We start from the raw sequence: 22998 nt of genomic DNA, 5'->3' as shown, positions 1-22998 counted from the left end.
CAAAAAATATGAAGAAAATTCTCAGGATCATATTAATCTATAGCAAGGAATCTTAGGTATTTGCAAGGTAATTTGGGACTGCAAAATGAGGGAAATCAACTTTCATTTCTTGCATACTGCTAAAAATCATCTTTAAACACTGCATTACAACACCTTAAGATTCATTCCACATGGTAACATATTTACTCTTAATATAATATTATTCCATAAGACCAAGAATGATTATCTTTACAAAAGAGATGTAACACCACCTATTCAACTCTGTTAGAAACCTGTTTTATAACAATAAAACAGTCATGTAAAATAATTCCACTTAAGAAATTATAAATTACTCTAATTAAATAAAGTTTGTTTTTTGAAGAGACCAGAATTATGTCATTGTGTGATTAAAAATTTTCATAGGTCCAAACACAGAAAATGAAATCATTTTCCTGTCACAAATATTATTTTAGAATAGAACAAAATTATAAGCCCCTGACAAAATACAAAAACTTCTTTTAATGATTAATAGTGTTGAGTTCTCAGAGGAATTGCCAAGCTACTGACATATTTAGCCTTTCCAGCCTCAGCATTCTTTTGAACACTCTAGGAGGGCAAGCATCTTATCTGTCAAATCCTTACTTAGTTCTTGCTAAATTAAGCTCTTAAAAAACACACAAATCATTTTTTTCTAATGAAGATTACTGAAGTGTTGTGATTTAGAATAACTGCCTACAGGCTAGAATAAGTCATAAAAATGATTTGTCTAATGGTTACACAGCTGTAGTCAATATTCCAATTAAAATATATTTGTGTAGCTTCTTTGAACAGGAAATGACAGAATTCAGTAAGGAAGACATAGAGCAAAAACTGATCACCAAATAGCAGGATATAAAAATCAATCAATAACTAAAAACATTTTCCTTGTAAAACAGCATTAACTTTATTTTTAATACATTAAAGTAAATTTAGTGTTTACCAAGCTGAAACAGGAACATCTCTCAACAAATATAATAACCAGTTATACAATTTATTCCCCAAAAAGTTATTTTAACATTTAGTCATAATTACTGCATGAGGTAAAGGCATAGGTTTTTAAATTATTCAGGTCATTTATTTAGAGATAATATCAAAGAATTTGATAATCTGAAAGATACAAAAGAGATAAATTGACTTATCTCAAGAAATACTCCATCTTTAAAAGTATCTTTCAATCATTCAGTCCCTCATTTAAATAATATTTGCTATGAATTTATATTTTGGATGATATAATAATACAAGTGAACAAGACAGAATAAACCTATGTCCAGTGGAGCTTACACACTATTAGGAAAGGCAGAAACTGGGAAAAAAATAATTGCACACATAATGAGAAGAAAAAAATAATTATATATAGGGTGTTATGGTAGCACATTAAAGAGAACGTTAACGAAATTAAAAAAATCAAGGGATCCTTTCCTGAGGAAGTAATGTTTGAACTACAATTTGAAAGATGTAGGTAAAGTTTACCAAGCAGAAAGAACATGGTGTGCAAAGTTTGAAGGTGTGCAAACATTGTATTGAAAGAACTGAAAATAGGCCAATAAGGATGAAGAGCAGAGAAGTGGGGAAGGAGTGACAACAGACAGAGCTGAAGAGGTGAGACCAGGAAGAAAGCTGTTGAGTACACTGAGCACTGCAATAGGAAGCAACTGAAGTTGACTGGGAGATGTTAAATCTGCATGTAAATATACATATTAATATATGCCTATTACTGAAACAAATACTAGAAGAGTTTAAAAGCAGTTACTGTAACTCAAGCAAGATTACCATAGAGTGGAAGTTCCCTTGTGGTGCAGGGGTTAAGGATCCAGCTGTTGCCGCAGCAGTAGCACAGACTGCAAATGTGGCACAGGTTTGATCCCTGGCCTGGGAACTTCCACATACTGCAGATGTGGGGGAAAAAAAAATAAAAGAGAGAAAGAAAGAAAAATAAAAGAAAAAGATGATGGTAAAGAAACAAGCTTGTTTCCAAGAACAGAAGAAGGTGAATGCATTATATTTAAAAGGTTTAATGGACAAGATTTAGTGCCTGAAAGTACGGGGGTGTAGGAGGGCAGACAAAATACCACAGAATTAAAGCTTTAGTAGTAAATTGAAGCTCTGGTGAATCTGGAAAAGAGGACTAGTTCTAGGAAAGAGATACAGCTCTTCTAGTCAAAGAAAAGCTGCCTTACCTGACTCAATATGGTTTTAGATTAACTATTTAATCAAATTTGCTATACAAGGAATTCAAGCCTTTTGTGAAAACTGAAAGATTGGAAATTTATCCAAAGATTCCAGAGTGAAGGGTAAAGCATGATGTTTTTGCATTTAAATGTAGATTGGGTTAAATATCAGTTAAAAAAAAACAAGGAACTCGTAATATTTTATTAAGGAGGAAAAGGAATAACTATTTAATTGAGTTTTGCCACATCTCCATCATTTTCTTATAAATTGGGGACATAAATCCTTATCCAACAACATGGAATCACTGCAAAGGACAGATAAATGATACTCAAGGTGAACTCTAAGAAGCACCAAAAAAGCAGATAAAAAATGAGCATAACATGCTTATAAAGCTGGCTGAAAATTTTGTTGTAGTTATTTGTCAGTATGAAATATTTAAATATCTAGCATCAAACATCTCTTAACTATAGTTTGAATCTATTAGGTGGTTAAGGAGAGAGTATGTATCCTGAGACAAAAAATAAAACCAAAATACCTCTGGAGGAAAATGCTTCCCAGTATTGGAGTATGGAGGAGAACCAGTGAACCATGCACATTAATATCTTGAACATAAATTGATGTTTGGTCTCAAACTCAGCAGCAATTCTACAGTTCAAGTAAGCAATCCTCTGACTTGAGCTGCGACAGATAATTCATAGAAAATATTCTAATATGTAATTGCAGGCTTATAAGCCAAAAACATTCTCAGTCACCACAGGCCTTCTCTTATGGGTCACCAGCATTTTAAAACACCCAGCTACCTCTATAAAAATGACAGACTAAAAAAAATGTAATCAATAAAACTCTTATAGATACAGAAAAGTTATGCTTTGAATACTGTCCTATAAGTAAGCTCTCAGACAGACCCCAAACTGTAGCCTTAATACACATGTTCTGCCAACATGAAGAGACCAATTTGAAAAGATACATGCACCCCAATGTTTACAGTAGCGTTATAAACTTTGAGACGCAGAGGAGGATGACCAAGCATTTGAAGTTAAAGGATAGAGTTGGACAGAATCTAAACGGAGAGAATAGCCTGGCTGCCCTTGTCAATCCATGGAAGCGAGGAAGGACAGATAGTTAAATCCAGATCTAGAGTTAGAGAGGTGGAATTTAACCTTCACACAGTCCAGGCTTCTGAATATTGTTCACAGACACCTCTATGGGGGTCTCTCTTATTATGAATACATTCTTTGTACTTTCAATGTAAATTTCAAACTATAACATGGTGGCACTGTCTGAAAGCTAACAATTTCTACATGTTGGTCAGATTTAACTGTAAAGTATTAGCTTGCAGTTAATGACCTTATTACATTTTTTCCATTATTATTTCATTTTTTTTTAAATATGCAAAAAACTGGAGTTCCCATCATGGCACAAGGGAAACAAATCTGACTAGGAACTATGAGGTTGCAGGTTTGATCCCTGGCCTCACTCAGTGGGTTAAGGATTCAGCGTTGCTGTGAGCTGTGTTGTAGGTCACAAATGTGGCTCGGATCCAGAGTTGCTGTGGCTGTGGCATAGGCCAGGAGCTGTAGCTCCGATTAGAACCCCTAGCCTGGGAACCTCCATATGCCACAAGTGCAGCCCTAAAAAGCAAAAAAACAAAAACAAACAAACAAAAAAACAACACCAACAACAAAAAAACCAAAAAACTGAAAAGGTAGGTTCTATTTTTAAAGAAGTTCTTTAATTCATGGTCTTGGAAATTGAGAAGGAAGTGGCTGCAGTAATGCTCTGGCACTGGAAAGTAAGCCCCACAGGGCAGGGGTTTTGTCTATTTTGCTTCCTACTGAATCCACAGTGCCTACAACAGTGCCAGGCACATGGTGGCTGTTCAATAAATACCTGCAGAATAAAAGTGTGAATGAATGAATGAATGTGAATGAATGATGTATATAGAGATCATGACTAAGTATCACAGGTCCAAACTGAAACTAACAATTCCAGCAACTTAAAGCATCTGCCTAGGAAGTCGGGAATAACGCCCTCAAATGCCCGTACCTACATTCTCACTCTTGCGGGCTTGGCAGGGAGAATGAGGACAAAGTACAAGAAGCAGCCAGATCTTATACTGCATTCTTACGCATATGATATTATTTCTGAAAATATCAGCAACATGCATCTTTATTAACACCTATTAAGAATTACTGTGAGATGCTCAACATTGCTAATCATCAAGCAAATGCAAATCAAAACCACAATGTGATATCACCTCACACCCATTAGAATGGCCCTCATCAACAAGAACACAAATAACAAATGTGTAGCGAGGATATGGAGAAAAGGGAGCCCTTGTACATTGATGGTGAGAATGAAAATTCGTGCAGCAACTGTGGAAAACATTATGGAAATTTCTCAAAAAATGAATAAAACTACCATATGACCCAGCACTCCTGAGTAGGTATCCAAACAAAAACAAAAACGAATACAAAAGAACAAAACCACTAATTTGAAAAGATACATGCAAGGCAATGTTCATAGCAGCATTATTTACAATTACCAAGGTATGGAAACAACTGTGTCCACTGACAGATAAAGATGTGGTACACACACACACACAGACACACTCACACAAACTGGAATACTACTCAGCCATATAAGAGCAAAATGTTTCTATTTGCAGTAACATGGATGGACTTGGAGAACATTATGCTAACTGAAATAAGTCAGACAGAGAAAAGACAAATACTGTATGATATCACTTATATATCTAATCTAAAAAGTACAACAAACTAGTGAATATAACAAAAAAGAAACCGACTCACAGACATAGAGAACAAACTAGTGGTTACCAGTGTGGAGAGGGAAGAGGGGAGGCAATACAGGAGTGACAGATTAAGAGGTACAAACTATCAGGTGTAAAATAAGCTATGAGGATATACTATACAATATGGGACATAACAGCAAATATTTTATAAAAACTATGAATGGAGTATAAACTTTAAAAGTTGTATATCACTATACTGTGTACCTGTAACATATTGTACATCAACTTTACTTCAATTTTTAATATGCTAAAAAAATGCTGATGCAGAACCTCATACAAAAAGAATGTTCACAATTTTTTTAAAAGTACTGTGAAAAAATGACCAATTTCAGTCAGAAGGGCCTGCACTGAACTTGAACTTTGTCTTCAGGGTTATGTTTCCTGAATTTACTTGGGCAAATAGCTTAACTCTTCTGAATCCCAGCTTTCTCATCTGCACAAGAGAAGAATGTGAGGTTTCTTATATACTGAGTTTTTTGAGAAATAAATGTTGGATACGTATGAAAACATCAGTTACATCAGTACCAGAAACAAAGCAGGCACTAAATAAGTGGAGCTTTAAAAATATATGTTAAATAATATATATTATTGTCTTTATTCCAGCATCATTCTGACTAGTTACTGAAACAGCTTGATTGTGTAATACTAAAAACACTAATGGGCTAGCAATTCTGTAATTTGGAAAAAAACCAAGGACTCCAAAAGATTCCAACTTTCCTCAGCATTATACATATGGCTATCAGGGGTAGAGGGGAAAAGTATCCAACACCTTTTCAATACTAATTTAAAAGGTTTGTTTGCAATGAAATATTAAGAGTATGACTGGGAATCTGTTAGGCTTGAGGATAATAGGCTAATAAAGCTAAATAATATTACACCTAGTTTTGGCAATGGAAAGAAACAAGCCAGTGTCAAAAAGCTAAAAAATCTACAGTATAAAACAATTAAAATATTTTGTTACATTTTGGAAACTTTCAAAGCTCAGAAGATAGGAAAAAAGTATTCTTTATGCCCTACCACACAGATTGACACATGCACACAGCTCTCTATTTCTAGAATCAATATCCAGTCATTATAAAAGCCTGACAAACTAGAGTGCCATCTGCTACTCTTTAAAGTGGGTTCAATTTATTTCCTAAATAAAGGTTGGGATGGAGAAATACTTTTTTGCATTCAAATACTTCATTTTTTATCAGAGTTTATTTTCTTCAAAATTGTTTATATTGTCCTTGAGAAGTGAGAATAAACAATGAGAATAAACAGTGTAAACTCTACACACAGAATAAACAGCTCAAACTCTACACAGGCAAACAAGTTTTCTTCCTGCTGTTAAACTACATTTGTCAGAAAATAACTTAGTGAAATTCTGATTATGACACCATTTAAGACTGAAATATTTTCTATGGTTTAAGAATTGAAATATTTGAAGATGTTCTAAAGTAAAAAAGACACATCGTACTGTAAGTTTGGAAAGAATTATACAAAATAAAACAAGACGGCATTCTCAAAAATTTTTTTTGTTTTGAAATGATATAATGATCTCCATCTTGGTTCCCGATTTTTAACATTATTTCTAACATTTCAAATATACAGTGGAATTTTAGGCTGAAATATTTCTGATTTATGCTTTGGCCTAATGGAAATGTTAAAGGAATATGAGCAATATATTAATTAATATCTGTTTTACTCTCTTCTACCCAAGGAAAATCTCTTCGACCACTGTGCTGCTAAATATTAATTGCACCCTGCTTACTTTATTAACCCTTGTTATCTCGTTGCTATAATCTGGTTTCAATGAGAGTGAGGGAAGAAAGGACCACTTTGGTGGTAGGGTTCCCTGATTCTCCTCATCGCTGCTAGTATGGGAACACTTCACTCTTTTTCTCTAATCCAAGCCTGCATCCTCAGTGATTACACCACAGAAGATAAAAGGGGCCTCTGTAGGTTTGAATACTGAACTACTCCTCTGTTTTTATCACAACTAAGCAACTAGTTACTCATCCCTGGACTCATGGCTTCTCCAGGAATCTGGAACCTCCCATTTCCGAGAATGGCACATTCTTGTGCTGTACTCACCCTTAGTAAGGTGCATAGCGTGTTGTGGCTTCCTTCTCAAATCTGACACTGTATTTTCTTCCAGGTTTCTCATACCTTTTGGTCTGTTGAGGGTTCTCTGACTTACTTTCCAACACAGCACTGAATTGAATTATACATACTTATTTTCTGTTCTATCCAGGGATGTGAGGTTAGAAACTGGGACATGACTGTGTATGCTTGGTTTATCATAAAGAGTAGAAAATCTATAATTTTCTTCTCAAAATAAAATTTAATATCAAGTCTAAGTTTAAATTATGAAAGGGGATATCAAAAACTATTTTAATAAATCTCATTACCTTGAAACTTACTATGGCTGTTTATATCAGTGTTAGAACACAGAAATAATGTACTTATGTTTTACTTTCTCAAAATGATGTTTTCATCCTTTCTAATTAAAATAAGAGGTTTATCTTAGAATCTCTTGATGCATACTAGACAACGTGTAAATAAAACTATAAAACTAACTGAATATGAGGTAAGAGAAGAGTTAAAGCATCTGAGATAAATGAAACATGAGAAGGATTGAGGAGGATGAGAGGTACAAAATGTGGGAGAAGATGAAATATGAAATGTGTCTAGCACAGAGTTGTAATGTCAGATCTTCCCACGAGAAACTGACAAGGGAATACTGACAAGGTGTTTGATATTTGAGGATTAAAATGCTCTTTCTCATGGTTAATATATGTGTTCTTCATACAGTAGTGCAATGGATAAAATAAATACCTGCGTTCTAATCTCCTCTCTACCATTTGATCTTGAGCAAATTTACTTTATGTGTTTCTGACCCAGCTTTCTCATCTGTAAACTGAGTTCCTACCTCAAAACATACCTCTGAGGATTAAATATGTTAATTTGTAAAGATATCTTAAAAACAGTGCCTGATACTAAGCAACATGTAAATGTTGGACATTAAAATCAATACTATTAATGTTTCTAGGACTGCCATGGCAAATTTCTGATTCTCAGGAGTTTAGAAAACTCCACTCAAGAATGGAGGGAGCAGGGGAGGAGTTCCCGTCACCGCTCAGTGAAACAAATCTAACTAGTATCCATGAGGACATAGGTTCAATCCCTGGCCCCGCTCAGTGGGTTGAGGATCCGGCAATGCAGTGAGCTATGGTGTAGACTGCAGACGTGGCTTGGATCTGGTGTTGCTGTGGCACAGGCCAGGGGCTACAGCTCTGATTCCACCCCTAGTCTGGGAGCCTCCATATGCAGGTGCAGCCCTAAAAAAAAGAAAGAATGGGGGGACAAGGGGAGGGCCTATAAACTTCAAGCAGGCAGATTTTCTAGTAGAATTTCAGGCTCATAGTCCATTAAGTTAAATTTTGATTAGGACAAGTCACCTAAAATATTCTTGGAAGAGTCTAATATACACTTGCTATGAAAATGTTAAACCCTCCACTGAAATGTAAGTGTAGTTTTAAAATTACAATTATTATTAATTACATTTTCTTATAACTAAATTAATCAATAAATATATTTCTAGTATACCTACTAGTAGAGTATATTTGAAGCTATTTTTAAAGAAAGAAGGTCTGCTTACATAATAGTCATTAGCAAGAAAAATGTTTGAACTCTGAACTATCCTTGAACAACAAAATGTTTATACTTCAATCCAAGTCAGGATTAGCAAATAATTTTATTGATGAATCAAAGTAAACAATGTGATTCAAGCAATTATCAACATTTTTGAAAAAAAAAAAAAAACCTCTTGTAGATGTATCAAATGATTTTCCTAATTGCAAGTATTAGCCAGCATTCAGCCTTTTATAAACCTTATTTTGAGACATTAATTAAGCTGTATTATCTCTCAGTAACTTCAAAAAAAGAAAATATCCTAAAGAGGACGTGAAAGTTTTAATTGCCCTATCATATCATCCAATATGTGTTAACAGAATAGGTGTTTAATACTCTGAAACCGGGTGGAAAAAAACAGAAGAACATGCAAATATGTTCTGTTCTCACAGTACCCTTGGATATGTAAAGTAGATTTAATATTAAAGCTCTAATTTTGCATTCCAGAAATCTAAATACCACTTCAGTCTTACAAAAATTAGTAAAATCTTCACAGGAATGTTATGTCTAATCACCTTACATAAGGCAACCTGGCACTGCCAATGACAACTTACATAAAAGGTTCAATTTCTATGTTTTATTAAATTGCTCATTCACTGACATGGTTTTCAAAATCAAGAGAAAAGTGCTTTCAATACAAATTCATTTCCTATTTTATGTCCAAAAGTAGAAGTTCTTTCCCTGATATATCTAATGGCTATTTAACCCAGCTGAGGATGTGCAATCTATATCCCCATAGATATTTCAGGGTATTTTATGAAATACCTGGCTCAGGTGGTATAATACTTTATTCACTCATAACTCTTATTCCTCCTAATTCAAAAGATACTCAATCCTTAAAATTAATTACTTATTTTTTAAAAACTATGCTATGAAAATCTTATTTCAAATGTGTTACAATTTACCAAAAAAGCCTTTTTTTTTTTCTCATTGTAAAAGTAATATATGCTCATTGAACTCACCATGCTTTCAAAATGTTAGAAAGAATAAAATTGAAGTCCCCTAAGAATAACCACTGCTAACAGGTGCATTTACTTTCAGCATTCAATTTAATTTAATTTAATTTAATTTTTTGCCTTGTCTGTGATGCTTCTCATTTTATTTTTTTTATGTAATTATTTTTATTTTTTTCCATTATAGCTGGTTTACAGTGTTCTGTCAATTTTCTACTATACAGCATGGTGACTCAGTTACACATACATGTATACATTCTTTTTTCTCACATTATCATGCTCCATCACAAGTGACCAGACATAGTTCCCAGTGCTACAGAGCAAGATCTCATTGCTAACCCTTCTGCACTGCTGATGGGAGTGTAAGCTGGTACAACCACTATGGAGAACAGTATGGAGGTACCTTAGAAAACTATACATAGAACTATCATATGACCCAGCAATCCCACTCTTGGGCATATATCCAGACAAAACTTTCCTTAAAAAAGACACATGCACCCACATATTCACAATAGCCAAGACATAGAAACAACCTAAATGTCCATCAACAGATGATTGGATTAGGAAGATGTGGTATATATACACAACAGAATACTACTCAGCCATACAAAAGAACAAAATAATTCCATTTGTAGCAACATGTATGGAACTAGAGACTCTTATACTGAGCATTTAATTTTAGATACATAGAGTGTTGAGATCTTGCTGTAGATTCAGTTGTGTGTCCCAGTTTTGCTTTTTTAACTTTGTTCTTTTTGCATTTTATAATGGTTATTCCCTCAGTGACACCCCACTACACTTGGGATAATGTCATATTCCTTGCACATTCCCTTATCATCTGCCCTACTTAACCTCGTCACAATCTCTCTCCTCTCTACCTCTTACCCAGCCATGTGTACTCTTTGATCCAGCTGCACTGAACCACTTTCAGTTCTTCTAATGAACTATGCTTCCTCATAAGTGCTGGAGGGTCCATTGTACATCCCATTCCTTCTGCTAGGTGGCCTTCCCACTCAGTTCTCACTAGGTGGCCTTCTCTAATATACCCCTATTACAGGCCCAGGGACCCTGCTAGGAAAATGGTATCATGTACCCGCCATAAGTGGGTTAGATAGCATCTCCGTAAAATTCATGTTTAATCAGAACCTCAGAATGTAACCTTATTTGGAAATAGGATCTTTACAGATGGAATCAGCTCACGACCTTGAGGTAAAAATCATTATGGATTTAGAATAGACCCTAAGCCCAATGACTGGTACTTTTATAAGAAGGGTATAAAGTACTCTAAGGCCACATGAAGAGGGGCCCAAAGATCAGAGTTAGGCTGCCAAAAGCCAAGAAACACCATCAGCCACTAGAAGCTGGAAGAAACAAAGAAGGTTCCTCCCCTAGAGTCTCTGGCGGGAGCATGATGACCCTCCTGACAACTAGATTTCAGACTTCTAGCCTCTAGAATTTTTGTTGTTTAAAGCCATGCAATTAGTGGCTCTTTGTTACAGAAGCCCTAGGAAACTAATACACTTCCCATCCTAGGCTTACTGAAATGTATTAACTGTTGTACATGTTTCAATTCTAACTAGACTACAAGCTCTAAGCAAAGTAAGGAATAATACTATTGTTTATAGTTTTATGCTCACTGCTCAGGATAGCACTTAGCACATGACGGGCAATTAATAAGCATATGGATAAAAGAAAGAAAGAATAAAATTTTCATAATAGTAGGTATCTATGGAAACCCAAGAAACACTATTATTTAACCCAAGTTCATTTTAATGGCAAAACTTTAATATTTGAGATTTTATCACCATTTAAGTTTGATGGATTTCAAATAATTTTTTTTTGGTCTTTTGAGGGCCACACCCAAGGCACATGGAAGTCCCCAGGCTAGGGGTCCAATTGGAGCTATAGCTGCCAGCCTGCACACACAGCACCACAGCCACAGAAACGTGGGATCCGAGCTGCATCTTTGGCTGACACCACAGCTCACGGCAACGCCAGATCCTTAACCCACTGAGCAAGGCCAGGGATCAAACCCACAACCTCAGGGTTCCTAGTCGGATCCGTTTCCACAGCGCCACGACGGGAACTCCTCGAATAATATTTCTGAAGAAAGATTTTAGCAACTTCTATTGTTTTTACTTGTCCCACCCACATCAACTCCCCATCCTGATTCTAAAACTTTGAAATTCTTTTTTGGGAACCTAACCACCCTACATGCTGGCAGTCTCTGGAGAATCATTAATCAAGTGCCATGGCTCTTAGCAGAGGACACATGATTCAAACCCAGCCATGCACACTCCTTTTGTGAATGTGGGAGGAATAGCATTAAACTACATTATTGGTCCAGATTTAGCTCCATGGAGTACCTCTCACAGTCCCCACATCCTGCTTTCTAGATCTATCGCAAGACATGTTTCTACAATATTTTCTTAGCCTGTTTGCTGAAAATTCCATCTTGTCCTGTTTTACTTTATCCCATCTTCCTGCTTGAAAAACAGTCACAGTGCTGGTAAATGACTTACGCTTAAGAACAAAGACCTAAAGGCATAAGCTATTCATAGGGTCAACTGAATGAGGACATAATGAGTTGGTCTAGGCATGCTGGACCTGTGCAGAATGGCATGCCATTTGCACATGCATGATATGTCCTCTAAAGAATAAGAGAAAGAGGAACCTCATGGCCAAGCGGTTTATGAGTGGTGGCTAGCAGAATATGCATTAGCAAAGAGAACCAAGGTGCAAATCTAGGCAGGTCAGATTGCTGCAAATGAGGAAGTACAGGGAGGATTCTCTGGAATGCTATGTATAGATAGCTAACTCAAATGCTAATGATTGTTATGTGCCTAAAGGTCAGAGTAAAAAGCTTAACCTTCTACCAGCTAAGTGGCTTTTAAAATAATAAAAGAACTTATAAAATAGTAAACAAACCCTATATCCTCCATCCATAGCCCCTCCTCACTTGACTTAATACTAAAGAGCACAGTAAAAGCAGTGTGGTTTCTTGAGGCAGAACTCTTGGTCCCTGAGACCTTGAGTCCCCCGGTTCCCACCTTTACTTAAGATAAATGTCTCTGTGTCTTGTTTTATGTAAACTTTTTTCCTTAAGTTTCACAGCACCCGTTCTTCAGCACCATCCTGTTGAGCTGGTCTTGGCATAGATCCCTGGAAACACTCTAGCTCCTATTTTTCCTGAGAACTGTTTTTCTGAATACCCTCTGATTCTATGAGTTAACCCATATCTTTACAAAAATGCCTTCTTTGGCTTGAAGTCCCCAGAAATAGTTTTTGTTACTTGCAAATTAAGAGCCATAATTGAAAGACTCTTCAGAGGTAGATGTGATTACTACCTAGTAAAGACTACTTGTATAAATAAGTATTGACTGATCACAGATAGTCACTTGATGAAAAAGATTCCAGTTTAGATTGTCAGGCCACCTAATTGATGAACCATACAATTCCAAACCCATGACTTAACCAATTTCCTTCTCTGAGATGACCACATCCATCTCTTCATTTACTGCACAATTATGTAAATCCTAGTATTCTCCCTCATTTATTTCTGTCTTCATGTGTAAAAGTTATCCTTTTTAAAGATTTTTTTTTTATTTTTCACTATACTAAATTTTCCCAATGTAAATTATGCTCCTAAAATCAAAGTAAACCATTTTATAATACTCTTGGGGAATATGGTTCAGAGGTCAAAAAAAATGAATGTTACCTTTCAATAAGTGAAGGCTTTGGTATATCATATACACTACTCTCACAGAATGAATAATTAGTTTACACTAAAAAGCCCACAGTTCACCACTTTGTAACATAGAAACTAATATATGATGAAAAAACCACTTTCCCAGATTTCACTATTTCATTCAAACAGCAATTAATTTACAAAGAAACCATTCATTACAATACTTAACTATACATACAATACTTTTTTCTTTTAAATCTCTTCCTTGAATGTTAATATTATATCAGTAAAGATTAATTTGAATAACATCAATTATTAGGCTAGAAGTATGGTTTACACACACAGATGTACTGAATATAAATTTTCAATGTACAACCAAAGGTCAGTGAAAGCAAAACGGCTTTCTTCAATCTCTTCAAATGGCTTAAAGATTATTTCCTTTGGTGTTCAAATGCTGATCAAGCATAACACATCTCCTGAATAAGATATGATTTTGCTTTCCACTGAGGGATTTCCCCAGAGACACTCGTTAGACTATAGTGCTGTTTGTCTTATTTATTTTTTTAAATGAATTTTATTTTTTCCACTATGGTTGGTTTACAGTATTCTGTCAATTTCACACATTATTTAATACTCCTTTCTTCAGGTGAAATCCAATTACCCTTTTCAGTATAGGCAGGACTTAATGACATTTTTTTTTTTACATAATGTTTTTTATTTTATTTTTGTTTTTCTTTATAGCTGGTTTACAGTGTTCTGTCAATTTTCTACTGTATAGCATGGTGACCCAGTTACACATACATGTATACTTTCTTTTTTCTCACATTATCATGCTCCATCATAGGTGACTAGATATAGTTCCCAGGGCTACACAGCAGGATCTCATTGCTTATCCACTCCAAAGGCAATAGTCTTACTTATTACAATCAAAGGGGGCAAAATAAATTATACTTCTAGTTCCTTTCTGCTACTTTTTTAACAGTGCATCACATTTTTGTCATCTATTTATTTCACTCCTTATTGTCTTCAACGACTGCATCATTTTCCTTACACTTGTCACCTAATATATTGTAAGGTCCCTGAGGATGTACGCTTTAATATTCCTAAAAGCATAAAACCACATTGTAGCCACATTTGAAACTAAACTTCATTTAGGGTCTCAAAACGAAAACTCTCCTTCTGTCACATTTTCTTGACCTTCTACTTCTGCACATTTACACTGAACATACATTTGCCTTTATCCTACCTTAAATTATCCAGTCTTCTCCATCATTAGTCTATTGTTTCCCTTTCTCTTTCATTCGTTTCCCTGTTAGGCAAGTCTGTGAGTTTAGCCATTTTATGGCTATTTGAGGCTTCTTCTTTCTTCCCTTCATCTTTCTTCTCTTTCATCTTTAATATTAGTTTACAACAGATGAAAACCTATTCTGTGTTGGCCATTATGTTAGACATTCTGGTAGGTGTTTTGGATATAAAAACAAACAAACACCTATATGATTACTGGAAAAAAGAGACTCTCAGAAAAAGGCAAGCAAAAATGAAAGAATATAATGTATCTGGAAAGTTTACTATAATTTTATAGATCTATACTAAGGAATGATTAAAGATACAGTATGGATTTTAGGAAGAGAAGAGTCAGATCACAAACAAGATCTTTTTTTCTGAGAATGTTAATTATAAAGGGAATTACATAATCCCATTTGAGTTTTCAAAAGCCACTTTGCTAGGAAAGATCTGAAGGGAAAAACTCAGAAACAGATTGACCATTTTAGGGGCTAGACTGCTACTTCTAGAAAGGGATAATAAAAGCCTGCAAACAGTAGCAGAGAGATTGAAAAGAAAGGGGTAGATGAAAGTAATTTAAGGAACAGAAAGAAAGAAATAGACTGGGTTAATCAAGGAAAGGCTGTATTGAGAAAAAAGTAGAAATTCAAATTAACTCTAAGGTTTCCAATTTGACTATGCAAATGAATAGTAATTCTAATTAGAGAGATAGGAAATACAAAAGGAAGATCATAATTTTTAGGAATGTGATTCTAATCTCTGGCTTGCACAGTTTGGTCCATCTACACAGATATGTCGAACAAACATCACACAAATGGAGGCATTTGGAAATCTGATAGAAGATTCTCAGATGCCTTCCGAAGATCTCTGCCTCCTATTCCTCATGCCCTTGCATACTCTGCCCTTGAATGTGGCCTGGACCTATGACTCACTGCTAAAATATGGAAGGCAGCAAAAAAGGGCTGTGTGCTAGTTTCCTGTGGCTTCTAGAACAAACTACCACAAATTGAATGACTTCAAACAACAGAAATTTATTATCTCATACTTTGGAAGTCCGGAAGTCTGAAACTGAGGTGTCAGAAAGGCTACACTTCCTCTGAAGGCTCTATGGGAGCTTCTGCTCTTGCCTCTTCCAGTTTCCAGTGGCTCCAGGAGATCCCTGATGTGTGGTTGCCTCACATCAGTCCTTGCCTCTGTCTTCACAGAATCTTCTCTCCTGTCTTCCTCACAAGGACACATGTTATTAGATTTAAGGCTCATATGGTTAATCCAGGATGTTCACACTCCAGATCCTTAATTTAATTCTACCTACCTTTGAAGTCTTCACTCTTTTTCCAAATAATGTCACCTTCACCAGTAACAGAGGTTAGGACTTGGGAACGTAGCTTTTTTGGAGGCCATCGCTCAACTCACCACAAATGGGATGACACTTCCTAGATTTGGTTATAAAGGAATGTGGTTTCTGTCACGGGTGCTCACTTTTGTTCTTTCTTGGATTTCTTGCTTCCATATTAGGAGGCAGCTCTACAGAGAGAGGCCCTTCATGGCTAGGTTTGGACCCTTTAGCCCCAGTCGAGCTGTGAAATGACTGTAGTTGCAGTGGACAGCTTGAGTGCAACATTATGAGAGAGCTAGAGCCAGAGGCTTCAGCTAAGCTGTGCCTAGATTTATAGCCCACAGAAAATTGTGAGATAATACATAGCACTGTCTTAAGCTAAGTTTTGAAGTGATTTATCACACAACAATTGAAAACTAACATGGAGCTCACAGAAATGTCTAGGCTAGGACAGCAGTCATTAAGACAAGCCATGAAAATGGATTTGATTTTGCATTTAAGAAGTATCTATTAAGTCAACATTGTGGTGAGTTTTATTTAGATGTGTATTTATATCTGTAATGATAAATGGCAACCCACTCAGTAAGAATCTTAGTCTCAGGAAACGAAAGACAAAACCACAATGAGTAGCATGATCAAGGAATGTAAATGGTGTTAAGGTACGTAGCAAAAGGAGGAAGGATCTGGCCTACTTTCCAAAAATTAGGAAAGACTTCCTGGAGTGGTTGAATTCTCAAATTCCACAAACTTATCTACGTAATATATATATAACATATAACTATGTATTAACAAAGATCCCTTTCAACAACACAAAATTTAAGGCACCTCTAAATGCTAAGGACAATTTTCCTGTCCATTATACTAAGACTTCTATAACAAATTTATTTAAGCTCTAAGGACAAGAACATATATCCACTTTTGTGACTGCTAGAAAGGCTAAAGCTAAATTATATACACAGTGGCTATGAATCAAATCAGGTCATTACTTCATACTTCACACGTTTTGTTTGGTGTTAACTTATTTTCACTCATACTTTTTTTTACACTTATTTTTACTCATACTTTTAAGGAAACTTGTATCACTCTTTATACTAAATGAGTGAGTCTTTAATTACGTAAGAAATTACAATGAAATTTTAAAACTCCTTGAGGCCTCTAGCAAAGGTAGGAGCAAAACTCAATGAGAGAACAAGTAAAACTAAACCTATTATTTTACCAATACAAAAGTCCCACTTTTGCTATTTTCCCCCACATCTGTTAGCCATTAAGACGTTCTTTTTGCTTAAGATAAAAGACCTTCTCCTTAACCTTCCACCACTTCTACCACTTCCTTGTTTTTTATTTTTACTGCTTTTACCCTAGATGAAGTTTCACTGTTTCTTGTTTGAATTCTTTTCAAGTTTGGAAAATACTGCTTCTAGCATAATCTTTGTTTTTCGTTTTTTTGTCTTTTTAGGGCCACACCCATGGCATATGGAGGTTCCCAGGCTAGGGTCTTATCTGAGCTGTTGCCACCAGCCTACGCCAGAGCCACACCAGATCCGAGCCGCATCTGCAACCTACACCACAGCTCACAGCAATAACGATCCTTAACCCACTGAGTGAGGCCAGGGATTGAACCTGCAACCTCATGGTTCCTAGTCAGATTCGTTTCCACGGCGCCATGACGGGAACTCCCTAGGGTAATCCTGAACAGACTTGATGTCTTAGGGAAAACTGTATCAGTAGCTAACCCAGTACCTGCATCTCAATATAATTAGTTACCAATTAGTCTTACCTGGAATATGATTCCATTGTTACATTGTCATGATGTATTATATTCATTTGTTTGCCATGCACGTCTTACTCACTACACTATAAGAGCCTCAGGAGTAAAGATAATGTCTTCTTTATCTTTTTTCTACAGTTCCTACCATAGTGCCTGGCAAATAGCAAGTGTTTAAACAGATGCTAATGAAAATAAGCCAGAAAAGTCTGCAAATTATTCTCCCTCCCTTTGGATTTTCTCTCTCTTCATTAGTCTAATGCACATATCACATCTAAATTAAGCTTCTTAGAATAAATCATGGATCATCTTATTCCCCTGCAACTGTCCCTCATCATATAATGATGAAATATAAATGCCAAAGTACAGGAATACAAATCACAGAACATATTTCCCAGTACTCTGCTGTATCTACCCTATCTTTCCAATTTCCAGAATATCCCCTGGGCTTTCTCAACCCTGTATCTTTGCTCCAATTGGCCCTTCATTAAAATGTTCACCTTCCAAAGTTCTACCTCCTCTAAAAAACACAACTCAACTGGTCTCTTGTTTGTGAAGGGTTCAATTCCCAAGATGAAAGTATCATCAGCAGTTGCCCTTTAGTTTTACTTCTTTCTTGACACTTAATATATCCTACCTGTACCCAGGAACTGAAATATGTTTCTTATTTTGTCTTAATTTATTGAAAATGAGAAGAGGCAAGCACTTTTGTGCCTTCCTGTCCCTAATGTCTGCCATCACTACCATCATTGCTCAAATAATCATAGAGCTTGGGTTTAGTGCAACAGTAAGTTTTTAATAAATATTAACTGAATAAATGTATACTTGCTGTCATCTACAAATAATGTATTTTTAGACAGAATGAAAGGATTATTCATATATAATATTCACTTTTTTCCCAGGCTTAGTCGTGCAAGGGTTGCTTGTGACCAAAATTCAGAATCTTAACTTAGTTTTGCATTTTTAATAGAACACAAACCAGGTTTTGTTAGGGAAATTTTTTTGAATGATATGATTCAGTGGGTTAACAAATGTTTTTAGAAACAGCTAATGAAAACTATAATTCATTACCACCTTATGGAGGTAAATTCAACAATAAGAATAAAAAGCTTTTATTATTTATTTATTTATTTATTTATTTAAATTTATTTTTTTCCCACTGTACAGCAAGGGGATCAAGTTATCCTTACATGTATATATTTTCCCCCACCCTTTGTTCTGCTGCAATATGAGTATCTATACATAGTTTTCAATGCAAAAAACCTTTAAAATATCATAGCCATTGAGCCAGAGACTCTAATTTTAGTAACTTCACTAATGAAAACTGAGCACCGTGTATACATCAATTTATCTATAAGGATATCCTCCAAATAATAAACTCAATCTAAAAAATATTTTAAATCATTTATTTTTTTCTTTCTTTTTGGCTGCACCTATGGCATGATGAAGTTACCAGGCCAAGGAAAGAACCTGCACCACAACAGCAACCAGAGCCACGGCAGTGACAACACCAGATCTTTAACCCACTGAGCTACAAAGGAACTCCTATTTAATCATTTATGTTTATATTAACAGATACAATGGAATATATGAAGTAGTCATTCATATTCTCAAATAGAACAAATAGATTTGTTACAAAATAATAAAGAAATTCAACAAAGAATACATATAACATTAGCCCAACTTGTTTTAAGGCAAAAGGTACCAAAACAAAAATCAAATGATATAGAACAAAATGATAACAGATGTTGTTTTAAAAAAAAACTCATTCATGATTTGTTTTATTTTTATGTATTTTACTATTTTCTATAGTAAAACTTTATAAATAATTGGTATTAAAAAAACAACTTTTATAGTTTCAAATATTTTTTTCAAAATGTTAAGTACATAAACAAGCAATCACTTCTTACCTGGGTAGATATGTTCAAATACAGTTGAAAGAATATGCGACACTTGACTTTCAATCATACAGCTGCCATCTGAATTGTCCTTCAATTACTTTCTGCCTTGTGTATATTAGATGGAATCACATATAACTAAAAATAAAGTTAAAATTAGACTCAGTAGAATTAATCAATAATTACATTTTTGTGTATTTTAATTTAGATATTACAATACATATTCTAAAATTCTAATATTTCCTGTGAAAGTTCAAGAAAGTTACCCAATAATAGGAAAACAATAGTAATGCATGTAATTTTATTTCAAAGGTAGAATAACAGATTGTTAAAGAAAGTCAAATAGTAAGATTGCTAGATAATGAGTTAAATGTTTTAACTCATGGATAGGTTACTATTAAGATACAGTGATAGTTGGTCGACAGTATACCCCCTTTGTCCCTCGAGCTGTGCAACAACTAGGCCCAGCTGTCTCTTTTACTTATTAGCTAATTAGACTAACCAAGCACATACTCTGTCCCTGATTAAGAAGGTGAAACAGAATTCGAGAAAAGCACTGATCTATTTTAATTTTCATTCCACTTTGACTGTTATGGAGAAGCATTATGGTAGCTTATCCTTCTATTTATTCTCATGCTATAACTAGAACAGACATAGTGGATGATTAAGATTTTTACATTTTTATTCCAAGAGACAAAGGGAAAAAGTCCTTCCAGATGCAACAGCACAAATCATGCCTTTCCTTAATTCCATGTCAAATGGACCTCTGATATCAATTTAAATAGCAGCAGAAAGATTCATAGTATAGTATCTCTTCTTGCCAAAATAGCAAAAATAGCTTTTTTTCTTTCTTTTTTGAGGTAGAGCACAAGTACAGAAACATATCTAGCCTCCATAATTCTGCCTATTTCCATCCTTCTGATACAGATCATTGATAAAGCCAGACCTATATATATTTACTTCTAAAATTATAGACTAAAGACAGACCTCAAATATTTTTTTTTGGCCTCTTTGTATCTGAACCATCTGAATACTCTGAAACTATCTTTTTCCAACTTAGCCACAGTTTTCTTTAGAGGCCTGTTTTATCTATTTGTTCATCCTATTCTTTTTCATTTTCTAACATAACTTTAGAGACAAAGAAAGAAAGGATTTTAGTTTAGGAGGCCCCAGAGACAAACTCGGGGTCAATAATTCAAGTAAAAAAGCTCTCTTATTTGGGAGATGCTGAGGGGGAGGGCCCATGGCAGATCATCATCAGCATCTCACAGAGAAGGCAACAACTGAAAATCTGAATTAAAATATAAGCAGGGTATATTTTAAGGCCATTTATAAGTATTTTATAATTTTAGTGAAAAAAAAATTTATCTCCCCAGTGATGCTATTATTTATTAGATCATATGCATGGTTTTCTCTTAGTGTTGACTCTCAAGGTATATAAATGATACAACTCATTTTATCTTTCTTCAAAATGCATTATCACATACTTCTAGCTTTAAAAATAGATCTGGAGTTCCCGTCGTGGCGCAGTGGTTAACGAATCCGACTAGGAACCATGAGGTTGTGGGTTCGATCCCTGGCCTCGCTCAGTGGGTTAACGATCTGACGTTGCCGTGAGCTGTGGTGTAGGTTGCAGACGCGGCTCGGATCTGTGTTGCTGTGGCTCTGGCGTAGGCCGGTGGCTATAGCTCCAATTGGACCCCTAGCCTGGGAACCTCCATATGCCGCAGGAGCGGCCCTAGAAAAGACAAAAAAATCAATCAATCAATAAATAAAAATAAATAAATAAAAATAGATCTGTTCATCCTGCATAGGAAATTTCAAACATGGCACAGCAAAGGTAACCATGAAACTACTTCATGACTTCCAAAGTGATTATCCAAATCAAATCAGTTTTTATTTTGTGTCAGTCTTGAAGGGAGAAGGGAGAGAAAAGAGGAGACAAGATTAGTTCTTTTTAGCATAATGGCTAGTTCTTTATTTATTTTGTGCAAATACTGGTCTAATGGGATGAAATAAGAAGGAAATCACCCAAAATAACATAAGTAACTGTTAAGGAAAAAACTGTTCAAAAAAATTACTGTTAAAAAGAAAACTGTTCAAAAAAGTACAGCAAAGTAAATATTTTACTTAAAATGGTTAATTCAACTTATCTCCACAGCTTTTATTTCTATCTCAAATCGACTGAAATCCACTCTCACTGTGGAAATACTTTTCAACATAGAATATTTTATGCAATGTGACAGAATAAAGAAGAACACAAAAATACCCACATCAAAAAACAAGAATGAACTTGTGCCCACTTCTATCTTTCTTCTTGCAGGAAAATGACATATACTCTGAAGCGAATCTATTATTCCACTGTCTTATGTGATTTAGATTTGGTCATATAAAGGGTATCTTAAATATTCTTGAAAAAAAGAAGTGCTTATAAGCTGCATTTTTTAACATATTTTTACTTTCAAATATAAAATCTTGATTCTTACATTTTTAGTATGCACAATTAATACACTCAAATTTATTCTTTTTTCCCACCATTTGTTCCACATAATGAAATCCAAAGACATACGTGAAATTAAATGAAGACAACCATTTCTTTACCGAAATCTTCGTTTTTTTCTAACAGTATTAGTTTAAGAAAAACTTTATTAACATTGCAATATAACTAGATGCCTCAATTTGTTAATATAATACTTCCCATCTTTAAATATTCCATACATAATAAAACCAACCTAAACAAACATGCCAAGCTAAAAGCTATTTTTACTTGTCATCAAATGAAAGAGACCACCATGAAATAAAGACCACCATTATCATGATCTTAAAAACTTTTTTTAAAAATCGTTTGACTACTTATTTTCCTTTTTATAGCTAGCTCCAAGAATTCAGCAATATTTTAAATTAATTTGTAAAATGTTGCAAAAAAAGTTTCCTTGTAATTCATTTCTTATTTCTATTTAAAGCATCCAGGGAGTTCCCGTCGTGGCACAGTGGTTAACGAATCCGACTAGGAACCATGAGGTTGCGGGTTCGGTCCCTGCCCTTGCTCAGTGAGTTAACGATCCGGCGTTGCCATGAGCTGTGGTGTAGGTTGCAGACGCGGCTCGGATCCCGCGTTGCTGTGGCTCTGGAGTAGGCCGGTGGCTACAGCTCTGATTCAACCCCTAGCCTGGGAACCTCCATATGCCGCGGGAGCGGCCCAAGAAATAGCAACAACAACAACAACAACAAAAAAGACAAAAAGACAAAAAAAAAGCATCCAAAGTCAAAATATATGAAATCAGATCCTTGGCCCATGATTATCTTTTTTGTTTTTCTTTGTCCAGTGATTTTAATTACATTTATAGTACAATTCTCATTCTAACTGTTCAAGCCAGAAACCTGGCATTATTAATCCTTT

At 35.1% G+C, this 22998-nt stretch overlaps 1 protein-coding gene across 4 annotated transcripts in view; it reads right to left on the bottom strand.

Moving 5' to 3' along the window:
• Positions 1-22998, bottom strand: part of GULP1 (GULP PTB domain containing engulfment adaptor 1) — a 260159-nt gene that overhangs the window by 153601 nt on the left and 83560 nt on the right. For 2 of the 4 annotated variants that reach the window (XM_047773038.1, XM_047773043.1), the window contains exons 2-4: positions 19611-19736; positions 15912-16032; positions 15645-15819 (exon numbers count right to left, since the gene is read on the bottom strand). The exons of 1 other annotated variant lie outside the window; for it this stretch is intronic. The gene's annotated coding sequence lies outside the window, so the exon portion shown is untranslated. The remainder of the gene's footprint in view (positions 1-15644; positions 15820-15911; positions 16033-19610; positions 19737-22998) is intronic. One more of the 4 variants, XM_047773040.1, reaches the window with a different exon arrangement.

The sequence above is a fragment of the Phacochoerus africanus genome, chromosome 3 (genome assembly GCF_016906955.1).
Source record: "Phacochoerus africanus isolate WHEZ1 chromosome 3, ROS_Pafr_v1, whole genome shotgun sequence".
Lineage (NCBI taxonomy): Eukaryota > Metazoa > Chordata > Mammalia > Artiodactyla > Suidae > Phacochoerus > Phacochoerus africanus.
The sequence above is the reverse complement of the archived record's forward strand: the minus strand, read 5'-3'. Positions and strand labels throughout refer to the sequence as shown.